This window comes from Mus pahari, chromosome 13 (genome assembly GCF_900095145.1).
Source record: "Mus pahari chromosome 13, PAHARI_EIJ_v1.1, whole genome shotgun sequence".
In the NCBI taxonomy this organism is placed as follows: domain Eukaryota; kingdom Metazoa; phylum Chordata; class Mammalia; order Rodentia; family Muridae; genus Mus; species Mus pahari.
The window spans coordinates 76,771,105-76,787,297 of NC_034602.1; the positions used below are offsets into that span (position 1 = coordinate 76,771,105).

Sequence of the window (16,193 nt, forward strand, 5' to 3'; positions counted from 1 at the left end):
ATTTATGGAGAGAGTATACTTTGAGGAGAGTCACTCCCTAAAAATCATTTACTGTAAAATGAATGTCAGTTCATTTAATAATGGTAATATTTTTACACTATGTGTATCCATGTATATGTTATTATGTATTTATGTACATATGTATACATACATTTAAAATTTGTAAATATATACATCAAGCATCATTATAAACTTTGAAAATAGTATTTTTTTTCAGTCAGATCCCAAAAATTCTCAATGGGAAAAGAAAATAAAAGAAAGATTATCTCAGTTAGACAATTAGGATTTTAGCTTATAATTAAATATAAAACCCTGAGGGTTTCTTTGACAATTTAATTTAGTAACAAAAGTCTTCAGGATGCTGATCAACTTGCTTTCAGTTTAGGCTCTTGTGTCAATAAACACAATATATGTCCCTTTTCTACAAGTTTCTATGACTCTATATTGTTCCCTTACTTCACTGGCTGCTCTAATGCAGTCTTCACAGGGAGGAAGGGGAATCACTGGGAACCTGTGATGGTTTGTATATGCTTGGCCCAGTGAGTAGCACTATTAGAAGGTGTGGCCCTGTTGGAGTAGGTGTGGCCCGTTGGCATAGGCATGGTACTGTGGGTGTGAGCTTTAAGACTCTCCTCCTAGCTGAGTGGAAGTCAGTATTCTCCTAGCAGCCTTCAGATGAAGATGTAAAACTCTCAGCTCCTCTGCACCATGTCTGCCTGGAGGCTGCCATGTTCCTGCCTTGATGATAATGGACTGACCCTCTGCACCTGTAAGCCAGTCCCAATTAAAAGTCATTTATAAGATGTGGTCATGGTCTCTGTTTACAGCGGTAAAACCCTAACTAAAATGGAATCTAACTATATCTTTTCCCCAAGTTACTGTAATACGTTAAACAGCATTTTACTTATTATTCAAGATGTACACGAGGTCAGCTTCCCAGTTGTGTTGAGATCCAAACCTCTGGCAGCCATTCTTCTCACATCCATGTCTAAAGGAAGCATTTCCTGAGGCAGCTTCCTGTCTCACCTCTTCACAGGCAGCTTGTTATAACTCATAAAATCTAAAGTTCAGTCGTGGCTAAGACAGACTTTATAGGGTGGAAAAGATGAATGTAATTTAGAGGCACACATCACCCTGATGACACAGACTGTCCTCCCATCAGAAGATGTAAGATGTAAGAAGAAGACAGATGTAAGAAGAGCCAGAGTTTGAAGCCAGCATGGGTAACAAAAGAACTTTTAACTACCAAGAAAGACAATCAAGGGTCAGGGTAGGGTGGGCACAGACAGAGGAGACAACAAAAACTATGAAAATTATGAATCAATTTCTAGAAAAATATCTTTCTTGAATTAGAAGTAAAACACTGAAAAGTCTTTAGAATATTTTACCCATAAATAAGCCTTAACTTTTGGATATGGGTGTTTGCCTGTGCATGGCTGTGCTCCATCTGCATGCAGTACCGACGAAGGCCAGCCAGAGGACGACAGAACCAGTAGGACAGTTAATAGTTGCAAGTCACTACACCAGAATCCAACCCCAGACCTTTAGAAGGGCAACTAGTTCTCTTAACATACTAAGCTCTCCCCAGCCCTAAATCTGTAATTTTTTTAAACATTAAGGAGTGATCTGTGTATGGCCAAATGTTGAGAAAATCTGAACTAATTGCAAGAATGTAAAATGGAATGGAAAAATCTAAAGTTTAGTGGCCTGAGGGTTTAAATGAGTACTCAAACAGCTGCATATAGTAAGGGCCTTATGGAAACCACTCCTCTCTTGGCAATCAATAAGGACATTTAGAGCAGGGAATGATTAAAAAGTACTAGTTTTGTGATGGGTTAGAATTAAAAAAGAGGACCTAGTTGAAAAGTCTTTGTTGGCCCATCATATATTAAATAAATATATAGAGGAGCTCACAGCCCTATGGCTGCGAGCAGGCCCAAGCCAGAGAGAATATAAGGGATAAGGGGCCTGCAGCCATTATCTCCTTAACTAGGCACCTGATTCTGTAAACTTATTCATGCAACTACTGAGCAAATCTATAAGCCCTTTATTTTTTTTCTCCACCTGTGTAAATCTAGTAATGCTTCTGTGATTAACAACCACCTTGCTCTCCCTGACCCTGCCAGCCTAATGGATGGAACTGAAGGTTCTCCGAAATATTAGTCTGATCCTTCCTCATGGATTAAAAGATGTCTGGCTTTTTCCTCAGCTGGTTGATCTCTATGGAAACACTGGCAATGCCTTCCCCCACCCCTGACACCAGTACCACCATAGTTGCTGTAACATTTTTAAGTTCTTCCGATTGCAGATCTCTGCGTTTGTAAGGCCCTCTTAGTGCAGTCTGAATGCCCCAGAGCAGACAGGCCTTAAGCTCCAGGATGAAGCTACATGTTGCCATGGCAACATCGAGGGTTTAAACTGCAACCACTGCATCAGAGGTCCAGGCTGTCACTCGCTCACCCTGGGTGTGGTGTCGTGGGACTCCAAGTGGCCCGGTCAGGTAAGAAAGACTGTTCTATTCCTTCAGCCGGAGTGTAGGCAGCAGGTTGGCTTTCAAGGATGTCCTTCCAGAAACACAGCTGTTACCCTCAGTCCAACAGCCGGAAGAGACGGGACGCCCCAGAGGGAGGTGCAGTCCCCAGGACCTGTGTCACTGCCAACTTGGCCTCTGGACCTCTGCCCTTTTTCCAATTCCGACCTCGCCTGGAGAACATTGACTGGAGGAGGCTGGGCACCATTGATGTGGACAAGGTGGTGGTAACTATGGATGTCCTGACACTTCAGGAGAACATCATGAACATCACCTTCTGCAAACTGGAGAATGAGAAGTGCCCGTACTGCCAGTCCGAGGTGGACCCACTGCTGTTGAAGCTCATCCACCTGGCACAGCTCACCATTGAGTACCTGGTGCATTGTCAAGAGTTCCTCACCTCGCAGCTGAGCGTGGTAGAGGAACGGTTACACCTCAGTCTGAGTGGCTATGAGCAGAAAAAACAGTTGCTCACCAAGCAGGCTGAGGATATTAGACTGCTCAAGCAGGAGTGTAGGCGCAGGAAAAAGATGCTGTCTGCCCAGCAGCTGATGATGGGCCAGTCCCAAGCCAGCCATTACCAGTGTCGCTTTTGTGACAAAGCCTTCATGAACCAAGCTTTTCTGCAGAGCCACCTCCATCGCCGCCATGCTGCAGATTCTTGTCTCGGGAGAAATGCAAAAGCACGGAACCACAAGCTCCAGGAGGAGATCAACGTGTTGAAGGAGCAGTTGCAGTTCACCAAGACCCAGCTGGAGTCGGTGCAGCACACCCACCAAGTCCGATTCTCTAAAGACTATGAAATGCAGAAAATACATGAGGGGGACTTTCAGAAGTTAGTTGTTAGATGGGAGGAGGAAGAAAAGCAGAAACTGGTTAATGAGATGGAAAAAGTCAAGGACATGTTTATGGAGGAGTTTAAAGACTTAACATCGAAGAACTCAGCTTTAGAGTATCAGTTAATGGAAATCCAGAAGTCCAATATGCAGGGCAAACTCAACATGGGCACCCGGAGAGACTCCCCTAGGTTTAAAAACTGACTTTCATTTTCCCAGTGTTTCCAAAATATGCTGTGCATCTTTAAGTGCAAGTAATCCCCCCGGATGGATGGATTTCAAGTTCTCAAGGAAGAAGGTAGTAAGGAGCAGGGTCAGGTCTTTCTCAGGCAACCGCAGACACCCTGATGACATAGTGTGACCGCTCTGTCAGGTCCACAGACACTGCTTTGCTGCAGACCTCCCCACTCTCTTACAGTCTTTCCACCCCTCTTATCACCATGTTGTCCGCTGAGACAGACATGTGGGGTGTATATGTGTGCTTGTGTGCATGTACTTGTGTTCATGTTCTTGTGTGTGTGTTAAATGTCTCAGGGATGAGAGCTTCAGAGCCCCTTATTCTCTGCACTTTGACCAATTGTAAGTCAGTATTAACCACTGCCCTCTACAAAAAGGAAGTTTCTCTGATAGAAAGGCTAAAAGGTTATTTTACTTATCTGTGAGTAAAATGTATCATTTAGAAGGCAGTTTGTTATTCTATCCAGTAAGCAAAATAACTTGAATCTTATCAAAAAGTAGTTGGTTATCCCTATACATCCCTGCCACTATTATACTGTTTTAATATTTAAATTTTACATTTCTGTGAATGTAGACATCTCTCCCCTGTGTACAGATGTAGACTTACAAAATTTACATATTCAATACCCAGGTTATAAATACTCCTTTATATTTTAAAACATTTTCAGAACCATTTTCTTGGCTAAGTTTTGATCTCATATGGATTCTATTACTCGATCCTTCTTGTATTGTTGAAAATCTGTACCCATGCCTGATTTTTTTCTTATTTCTAAGCAAGTGTAAATAAAGGACTGTTCAAATTAATAGCAAAAATACTTTAAAAGGCATTTAGAAAAAAATTAAACAATATTAGATAATTAAGATAGACAAACAGAATGGGAGGAGAAATAAAAGAATCTAGGCTTTATGTGTTGTTCAAACAAGTCAGTGGAAAAGGATGGGCAACTACTAGAAAATTCCAAAAGCTGGGGAAGTGATAGGTTCCCACAACCCAAAGGGGATAACAGTAGCTGAAATACTCAATAAAGCAGAAATAGAACCAGTAGAGACCGTCTCCAGTAAATAGGCATGGCCCCAGTTCAGGAATGTAGCCACCCATGCATCTCACAATTGTTAACCCAGAAATGTTCCTGTCCAAAGGAAATGCAGGGACAAAAAAAATGGAAGAAACTGAAGGAAAGGCCATCCAGAGAGTGTCCCACCTAAGGATCCGTCCCATCTGCAGACACCAAACCCAGATGCTATTGCTGATGCCAAGAAGCACTTGCTGACAGGAGCCTGGTATAGCTGTCCTCTGAGAGGCTCTGCCAGCACCTGGCTATATTATAGTCTGTAATAAAGAGTAAAAGAACATTATATGCTGGTTGCTGAATGAGAGGCTGTTAGTCTTATGTATAGTACTTAAAAGATGGAAGTTCATGCTTTAGAAATGTAAATATACTGATGAGTGTCACAACTGAGTTGTTAGTTGCTGTTTCATTATGTTGGGAAGCCGGCTACACCTGTGGTGGGTTTCATGGTAAGCTCTAGGAAGCTTTGGTCATGGATACCTTATTACTCTTGCCTGGCTATATTCTAATTCTTAAAAAAGAGGCAATGTTTTTCAGTCTTTTATAATGTATTGTAGGACTATTATTGGCAAAAAAAAAGTAATGTACCTGTCATACATAAGCCAATCTGTGAAAACAAAATGATGATCTTATAACAATAAAAGCCATTGAATAACTATATTGATTCCCTTGGGAAGATGTCAGGTATCAGGACTCAGCTCTGGTTTCTGCATATGGCATGTAAGAATTACCTGAGCAAGGTCAGCCTACACTAGGAAGAATTGTATGACTCAAGCCAGTTTCTGGACTGTAGTTTTTGCCAATATGCCTATTTTGTACATAAACCTTTGAAGCAAGCCTGCTATGGTTAGGAACAAATGATGACACTTATAGATATATTGTCTGTACATGATTCCGGAGATCTTCTAAGGTAAGAGTCCTTGGTAAGCATACTTATGGAAAACAAACGTTTTCACATCTGGTGTGAGATCACTCAGTCCAAGAAGTCAATCTGTAAACCCTTTCAAGTCCATAAAAATCTTGTCACAAAAAAAGAGGTATAGCAGGAAAATACAGTCTGTTATTGCCCAGTAACATACATTATTTATTGCTTCTCATAGCAGTGTAAAGTTATGAGCATCCTTAAAACCTACCAAAAATGATTATATGATGATAGAAAATAGCACGGCATAAGAATTGGATACTTTCTACAAACAACAGCAGTAGGCAAATATCTCATAGGTAAGTGGAATTCAGCAAAGGATGTTATAAAATAGATACACACACACACACACACACACACACACTCGCGTCTTGTAGTTGTGTTTTAATATTGACCAAAAGAAACAAGAAATTACTATACAATAGTATTCATAAACATTGTAGAGATAGACAAAAAACTGAACAATATTATAAGGAATACAACAAAAGCAGTAAAATCGTAGGGAAAACTAGCACTGGTGATCTTATTTTAGTCGATAGCAATTCTACAAACAAGAAAGAACACAGATTGATCAAAGGATAAAAATTACTATGAAGCTGAACTGATAGTTTACTCATTAGCATGAGCTTTCCAAACACTGGTAGTTTCATGTGTATTTAATTATTGCATTATCCATCTATATAAACTTTTATCCTAAAACATAGGCTTTATGAATGTAAGTAAACAATCCAGTTAATTAGAATTTTCAAAAATTAAATGAGATAAATGGCATAGTCACTGAGGAAGTTCCCAGGATTTGAATGTGGTTGAATTTTCTCTACACACCTCGGTAACTATCTTCTTCCACTTATTAATTTTTCACAAAGGAAATGACATCAAGTTCACCTGTTAATATTTACATTTCCCTCAGTCCAACTCTCTTCAATGCAGCCCAAATTGGGAAACTACACAAATATTCTAGTGGCACATAACTTAGATTTCATGAACAATAGAAGTGTTTTGTAGTACCTTATGACCAAATGCCACATTTATATAAAACTTCATTATTTTTCACAGCTTAAACATTTCCTTTACCTCTTACCTCAGGAAAAGAAAGAAATAAAAAGACCATGCTGCAAATGGGGTATTGTTATAAGATGCACCTTGATATTTATATTTTGGGTAATTTTCTCCATCTTCCTATTTTTTTATCCACTTACTATTTATAGCCATTAATTTCTGCAAAAGAAAAAGCCAGATTCTTAACAACACAGTTATTTAAGTTGAGCATAATGTGTTAATGCAAAGCATTCATTTAGTTGTTCTGTTAATTTTTTTCTCCTAGTCTTCCAAAAATACTGAGTTACTGTTCACTCAATTTGCTAAGGTACTATTGTAGGATATGCTGGTAAAGTGGTGAATAAAAAAAAAATCTTTGCCTCTATGAAGTTTAATTTTATCTGTGTTAGATGAGGACAGCAATGAGGGTGTTATACAAATGAGTAAAAAGTACTAAAATGGCAACTGATATGAAAAGCTTCCCTGGGCTGAGAAGGAAGGTCCAGGGAGGAAGACTCACACTAGGAGAGTTACATCAGACTCAAATTCTAAACTGAACAAAGATGCAGGAAGAACATTAGCTGGGCCAGTTATAGGTTTCCAGTGTAGCTGATGATCTGTGTCACAGATATGGCCCAGAGGCTTTTGAAAGAGTTGATTTGAATGGAGTAGGGTTCGAATTACCACCAGAGTGAGGCTGCTCCCTGCAGTATGCCTGTGTGGGTGACTTGGGGGAGGAAAGGGGGAAGTAACTAGACAAGATGAGGCTACTCCTCACAGAGCCTATGTATTCTTAGTTTCATGAATTGATGTAACAGTGAATTAGTCCCCAGGCAGTCGAGAAGGACAGTCAGAGTATAGGAATATGTTTTCCTTTTAGAATACAGCCAGATTTCTTGTTTATTAAAAAAAGTGTAAAGTAAATATTGAATGTATGTATGTGCCAAGCTTGAAAGTCATATTTTGCCTGCATAAGGAATGCAAATGTTTCTGAAAATCAGAATCTTGTCACCTATGACTAATCAAGCCTCAAGGGCATCAAATTCAACGCACTGCCCTTTAACTTAAGCAACTTGGTCTAATACTACGATAGCTGTGTTGTAACTTTTTTTTTTGGGGGGGGGGGAGGAAAGGGTTTATTTGGCTTACATTTCCATACTGCTCTTGATCACCAAAGGATGCTGGACTGGAACTCAAGCAGGTCAGAAAGCAGGAGCTGATGCAGAAACCATGGAGGGATGTTCTTTACTGGCTTGCCTCCCCTGGCTTGCTCAGCCTGCTCTCTTATAGAAGCAAGACTACCAGCCCAGAGATGGCACCACCCAAAAGGGGACCGCCCCCCCTGATCACTAATTGAGAAAATGCCTTGCAGCTGGATCTCTTGGAGGCATTTCCCCAATTGAAGCACCTTTCTTTGTGATAACTCCAGCCTGTGTCAAGTTGACACAAAATTAGCCAGTACAGTACCCTAGGTTCTGTGAGTTACCTAATATTCTGTAAATTGGTGTGTTTTCTATTGCAAATTTCTTTAGATCACACACTGAGTTTTAACAAAAAGAGAGATTTGAGTTTATAGTTCCAGAAATCAAATGTTTAATATCCATATGTAGTGTCACATGTAAAAATAAGATTAAATGCAAATGCAAAATTGCTATAAGTAATCCATGAAATCAATCAGTATAAATGTACATTAATATTTGTTATGTGTGCTTTAAAGTATACAATTACTAGAAGTGCCACAAGATATTTTAATGAAAGTTACCATATATTATTTTTTTAATCTTTTGTTCTTGACACCTACATTTCTCAATTATGTTACTACACAGAAGTAAAATGTTATACAAATTCCTTTCCATGGGAAAATATTTTATCCTATAAAATACTTTTGAATTCAATAGATTACCTCCAAGAAAGTATAAGAAAAAAAAAAGGATTTCATCCATAGTGTGTGTGTGTGTGTGTGCGCGCGCGCGCTCATAGTAATGCGTATCATTAGTTATTTTTCTATTTCTGTGATAAAACATTACAGCCAAGGCAACTTATAAAAGAAGATACTGAGTTCCTCTTATAGTTCTAAAGGGTTACATTTCATGATAGTTGAACATGGTGGTAGCAACAGTTGAGTTCAATCAGAAGATAGAGACTACTCAGGGATGTTGGGAAACCTTTAAAACCTCAAAGCCTGCCCCTGTGACACATCTCCTCCAACACTGCTAAACTTTGTAATCCTTTCCAAATAGTCCTATCAACTAGGGACCAGTCAAATATATAAAAATATGGGAGCCATTCTTGTTCAAATCATCATATTATTAAAATTAGAACAAAATAGGTAGACTGTAGATGGATGGATGGATAGATAGATAGATAGATAGATAGATAGATAGATAGATAGATAGATAGATAGATAGACATGAGCAGTTAGTTGCAGGTGCAGATGATCTTGGGTGGAGCCTAAGATTGCACAGTTCTAGTAAGCTCCAGGTGGTGATCACAGCTGCTGTTCCACAGAGAGCACTTCAGTCACAAGGGTATAAAATTGTGCTTTATTTGTTGTAATGTCATTTTTTGTTTTGTTTTATTTTATAGAGCTAATAAGGGAAACATCTTTATCACAGTTGATGCTGACCCTAAACAAATAAACAGACAAACAAACAAACAAAAAGAATCTTCTAAAAATTTCCCCTGGTAGTTAGTAGTAGTCCTGGGTATCAAATGTGGATAGAGCAGCTAAGGAATGGTAGTGAGGCGTCTTGCTTCTATTTCTGACTCTGATTCTATCATGTATGGGATTTACAGATTCTCTAAATGTGCTGGTTAGAATATCTACAAGGTGTGTCATTTTATGAGGTTTTAATATTAGTGGATGTGAAAACTATGTGTAAGTGCTATATGAAGGTAATAGTAAACTTACAGAATAATTTCAAGGACAATCAGACTCTATTTGCTGACTTGTTGACTTTGTGCTGAACCAGAAAATTCATAGAAAACTAGTTTTATATTTAAACATAAGGATCTAACATCATGGATAACAAAAGGAGTTTTTATATATACACATCGCCAAAGGCTCTCTGTTTTATAAGAAGATTGTTGATAAAAATAGGCTCTTTTAGTGTTAATAATCCATTTCACTAAGATCCACATTAAAATCATACTGAAGAAGTGCAGTCAACTTTTGAGAATGGAAGCCATGTCGTTGTGCCCTGCTACAGCTTTTGCTCAGCTCACACAACAGCTTGTCTCAGTTAATCTGACAAGTTCCTACCTAATGGTTCCCTCTATGCTATGTTTATTTTTCCATTGTCTTCCATGTCTGTAGGTTGTATATATAATGGCACTGGCAATATATGATGAGGGCCCTTCCTTTCCTCATCATATCATGATTGTGTTTCTCTACAGTTGGTCTATAAAGTCTTAGAAGGTGTGGCCTTGGTTTCTGATTGTCATCTATTAATGCAGTAGATGCTTAATCTTCAGCTGATAAATAATTAAAAGTTAAAAGATTTGTATTAGTACTTAAATGACAGTTTGAATAGTATTTGTTTGTTTTCAATTTTTCTCAATTTCTGTGAGTTCTAGTACCTAATGTGATCCCAGGAGCTGCTCATTATATTACGGAGGAAGCATCAGTCAGATCTGGTGTTTTAGTTTTAACCTTAATGAGAAATTTAATTTAAAAAGTTTTTTGTTTTTTGTGTTTTTTTTACTTTTGTTTTCTTCATGTTTGCAACTTGGCATTTCAAATTGCATGCTCTCCTGTGTTTCATCCTTGTCATCTAAAACATGGACATAACCTGATTTTCTCTTTTTCCATATTTTCCCTCTAAAACAAAGTAGAATTCCCTATAAAAGTGATGATTTTCAATTTTTTCCATTTATTCATTTTTGTTGGATTTTCAAATGTATCTACATTTCAAATGTTGTGCCCCTTCCCAGTCTTCCTTCCACAAACCCGCATCCATCCTCCCTCCCCTTTGCCTCTAAGAGGGTCTCCTCCACTCACCCACCCACTCTGTTCTCACCCCTCCAGCATACCCCTATGTTGGGGCATCGAGCCTTCACAGGACCAAGAACCTCTCCTCCCACTGATGTCAGATAAGGCCATCCTCTGCTACATATGTAGCTGGAGCCATGGAGCCCTGGGAGCTCTGGAGTGTCCAGTGTTCTAGGGAGTTCAATCCTTCCCCTAACTCTTTCATTGGGGTCTTTGGGCTTAGTACAATTGTTGTATGTGAGTATCTGCATCAGACATTAGCCAAAATACCCAACAGAGGGAGGATAGAACCTATAGAAATCACCTCTAGTAGATAGGCATGGCCCCCAGTGGAGGAATACAACCACCCAACCATCTCCAAATGTTTAACCCAGGATTGTTCCTATTTAAAGAAATGCAGTGACAAAAAATGAAGCAGAGACTGAAGGAAAGCCACCCAGAGACACCCTCTCTGCCCTTGGAATCTATCTCATCTGCAGACACCAAACCCAACACTATTGCTAATGCCAAGAAGTGCTTGCTGACAGAAAACATGGTATAGCTGTCCATTGAGAGGCTCTGCCAGCACCTGACTAATAAAGAATAATTTTAAGGACAGGCTGGTTATGTAGCTTTATAAGAAATTTCTATGTACAGATGGCTTCACACTTACAGAAATCCAAGAAAATTCTGCTTGAGTATTATGATTAAAGGATGTACCACCATGCTTAGTAAGGAGTAAGTAAAAATCAAAAACAATTCACAGACACTATGGTTGATATCTGGGACAGTGAGTTGACTCAACAGGTAAAGGCACTGAGTGACAAGCAAAACTGACATCCTGAATTTAATCCCCTGGTCCCACATGGTAGAAGAGACATGAAGACTGTCAGTTGCCTTCTTGACCTTGCCACACAGGCTGTAACACATGTGCACATGTAAACACACAGAATAAATACATAAGTGAAAAAATACATAGTGCTTTAAAATGTCCTAGTAATTGAATTCAAAATCATGATGACTTTCTAACATTGAGCTAATAAGCAAAGAAATCAGGTTGTAGATAGACAAGTCAGTGGGAATGGATTACTTTAAAAGGTAGAATAGAAGGGTAGTTAGGTTCCTGAACCGCTAGAAATTCAAATTTGGATTACTTCACTATTGTAAGTAAAGAAACCCAATCATGTGACGATTTGGTTGGAAGCAAAATATCTGTGAAAAAAAGTCTTTTCATTTATACACATGAAAGTCTTTCCTACTTAAAAGGAAGAGTTAATTTGTTACATGGAAACCAAGATATTCTTAGAAAGATAGTACATGTTGAATAAGCCAAGAGAATCTGAGGTGAATAGATAGATAGATAGATAGATAGATAGATAGATAGATAGATAGATAGATAGATAGATAGATAGATGGATGGATGGATACATGGATGGATGGATGGATAGATGGATAGATGGATGGATGGATGGATGGATGGATGGATGGATGGATGGATGGATTGGTGGGTGGATGAATGGATGGATGGAGATAGGATAGATAGATAGATAGATAGATAGATAGATAGATAGATAGATAGATGAAAGAGAGAGGAGAGATAGATGTGTGTATAGTACACACACACACACAAAACACAACACAACACACACACATGCACACATACACACACACACACACCAGTTCAAAACCATCTTTTTATGTTCTTCTTTGTGTTGTTAAGGCAGAAGACAACATCATACTTCTCCTTCTACCAAACCTTCTCCCTAAGCATCCTCAAGGGAGAAGAAATGAACACTATTCCATTCTAGCCATTTTCCCAGCATTTCTAGTTTCATCCTCAGGATAATGCAACAGTTCAATATGCACATTTGACTGTTCAGGAAGTATCAGTCCCAGCATTTCTTCACAAACATGGCAAATTTACCATCCACAGACTCCTCAGCAGAAGCCTGAGTGTCAGCTCCATAAGCCCTGACTCTAAAACTGTAACCTCCTTAGAGGAATCCCCTCTCTTTCTCATCCTAAAACTGCTCTTCACACATATTTCCTAGTACCAAGATGATTTTTTCAATTGCTAAGACTAAAACTTGGTTACTTGGTTTCCTTTTCTCTAAAACTATCTATCTGATTTTCAGTAAATCTAGTGAGCTAAGGCTTCAAACCTTCCAGAATTCAATAATCTACATACATGCTTACAATGGTATCATCATGATTAAGACCTCATTTTCATACTTTTGCTACAAACTCTTAAATTGCTTCCTTTTCTGTTACTGCACACTATATACTCAATTATTACATTCTTTCAATATAAAACTCAAAACAATCCTGTAAAATTGTATCTGATCTAACTTTTATTAGAATATTTTAAGTGTACCATTTACTCCTTTTTCTGTTATGAAAAGGACAAAAAATTAAATACATGAATCAGATGTTAATAAAAGACTATTTGCTAATGAGAAAACACAATCTACCATCTGAAGATGCTTTTCACTCTGTGTAGAAAAAAAAAAACAAACATTTTTTTTGTCTGTGACCTTTCTATTTACATTTTAGCCTAGATTTCATAAAATTCTACACCATAATATAAAAAGATCAAATGTCCTGAGATAGATACAAATCAGGGAAATGACTAAATATTGGCCAGTTCTAGGAACACTTAATTCAAATGTTGCCAGAAAGATTGATATTATCAAGAAAACCGATTGAAATGAACTATGAAAAGAGTTTAAATATCTGTGAGTTCGAATCTCAGATCATATCAGGAACAATTTGCCTGTCTCCAAACTTGAAAATAAGGTAACACTATGAAAAGAGAGTCCGTGTCTGTTCGATTCTAGGTATTTTTCTTCAGTAGGAAAATTTATTTATCACACGGAAACTAAAAGTAGATTAAAAATTTAGAATAGTATGTTTACTTAAATCTCAGAATATCAGTAATTGCTTAATATGCAATTATACACTTAAGAAAATGAAGTCAGAACATAAGCTCTCAGGGGATCCCAAGAAGTATCCTTAAACGGAGGTGATTGTAATGGTTACTTAAATTCAAGACTATCTGAGGTTCTAACATCTGAAGAGAAGGCAAACACTGAATTAATAGCATTATTTTATTTTCATATAGAATTTTATTTGGCACAATAAAGTCACTCAAATTGGACAGTTATTAAACTAAGAAATTTTATGTCTGATAAATTTTGTTATCATTGATTGCTGAAATTTATTTTTCTACATATGAAATATATTCCTTTTAAAACATTCTTTTAGGTTTCTGGAGAGGTCATAATGGTTATTGCTAACAATAATCAATGACAAGAAAAAATTATTAATTAGAATATTAAGAAAAATTCATTTACTTTATCAAATTATAACAGACTTTTGCTACTTTTGGATAAAGAAGAAATGTAATAGCATATCACTAATATATTTCACCTGGCATGTCATTAACTAAATGAAAAATGGGTAGAGGAACAGATGAACAGACAGATTATAGAGAGATGTATAGATGATACGTAGAGACACATACACAGATACAGAGATACATAAATACATATATAATAAATAGCTAAATAGATTATAGATAGATGGATGGATAGAGAGATGATAAATTGATTGATTGATGAATGGATGGATTGATTGATTGTTGGTGTCCAGGAGTCACCCCACAAAGCACATAAACACCAATGTTAGTTAAACATCAAAGGTTTATTTAATGCACACTCCAAGACTGATCAATCAGGGCAATAGCTCAAAGCTGCACTGAAGACATCTCTCATGTACATCTCATAGAGGCTAAAATGCAAAGACCACAATGAGCTCATTCTGTTCCCTTTTGCTTTGAATCTCAGTAGCATTTATGCATGTAAAGCAAACCATTAAAATAACAATTCACAAATTTATACTACTATTAAAGATTGATAAAATCTATTATCTTTCTTTAGGCACTGATTTTGATATTCAAAGCCAAAAGGAATAGCTGCCTTCATATATACATACCCACTGCTAACCATAGCTGGAGCCCTGTACAACACCATTCCAATAGTCACACAGACGGCCCTGATTAAACAAAAGTCATGAATCTGGAAAAGGGATGGGTAACGTAGAAGGAAGTGGTTGGTAGAGATTGCAAAGAGGTAAAAGGACAGAAAGTGTTTAGAACATATTGTGTTCATGCATGATACTGTCAAAAAAGCCAATTTAAAAATATCAAAAAATACTAAATCATTTTAAGTATGTGCCAACCAATTAGATTAGATACACTCTTATTGAAACCAAAGGTTAGAAATATATAACTTCCCACTAGTGATGTGCTAGTTTTCAGAAACATGAATCTCAGAGCTTACCTAGTTCATAGAGGCAAATTCTGAGAGAAAAATTAAATACAGACTTGAAGGACATTTTTGGAGTATGTTCAGGAGGGATGACAATACATTCAAACATCCCCTTATTCTTTGAGTGGAAGTTTGATGACTAACCATCATGAACATGAAGAATTCACCTTTGAGACACTGAAGCTAAGGTGATTCATGATAATGAATGTGTGTAAGAGAAAGATAGATAGCAGGGAGTGGTGCCCAATACCCTAATAACTGATGTGTTCTGGAGAAATGGGGCCCCAACAACTGGAGGATCCCACCCAAAAGCCTCACAATAGAACATAAAGGCAATCTGTGTAGATAAACGCAGTTATTGATTGCTGTTAAGTACTAAAATGTAAGACTGAGATGGAGCAGTGACAGGCTCAGAGAACACAGTGTTTGTAGGGACGTGTTCCTGCTCAAGTTAGCTGGTCTTCTCTCATTTGGGTAAATTATGAAATATTGAAGACTTTTGCATAAAATGCTTCTACAGAGAGAAAATTTAGTTTTCTTTCCTTATTTTGTTAATGTTCCCTCTGAAAAGATGACTTACTTCAAGTATTTGAAGTACTTAATATTTGATAAACATGTTAATTTTACCACAGAAATTGACAATGAAATTCCTGTTTTATATATATCAAAGAATAAAAGGGCATGAAGCATGAATCTGAGAGAAAGATAGGTTATGAGGGATTAATAGAAAGAAATGAAAGAGGTAAAAAAAAATATCTTGATTTAATAATTTATTTATTTTAACTTTTATGTGCATAGGAGTTTGGCCTGTATGTCTGTGCGAGGATTGTCAGATTTTGGAGTTACAGAGTTGTAGGCTGTCATGTGATTGCTGGCAATTGAACCCAAGACCTCTGGAAGAGCAGTCAGTGCTCTTAACTGCTGAGCCATCTCTCCAGCCAGCCCCATATAACTTGATTTTTAAAAAAGTAAATGCTACTGTCAATAGGCAATGGAGTTTTGGGGCTGTTTATTTTATATATGTTTACATTTAAACTGAATATATAATATTGTGGGGTTGATAAATTAATTTTATGTAATCATAGACTTTATTTGAGGAATGTGCAAGTTAACCTGAGAAAACTATTTTTGCTATGCCCTAAAATAATTTGGTATTCAATGAAATAGAAATGGGTGTTTATATGGTCATATGTGTACAAACATGTGAGGTGAACTCTTTTTTTTTTTTTTTTTTCGAGACAGGGTTTCTCTCTATAGCCCTG

At 37.4% G+C, this 16,193-nt stretch overlaps 1 pseudogene; it reads left to right on the forward strand.

The window, feature by feature from the left end:
- Nucleotides 1-2,544: 2,544 nt before the first annotated feature.
- On the forward strand, nt 2,545-3,722 carry LOC110330248 (annotated as a pseudogene).
- The last annotated feature ends 12,471 nt before the right edge of the window (nt 3,723-16,193 follow it).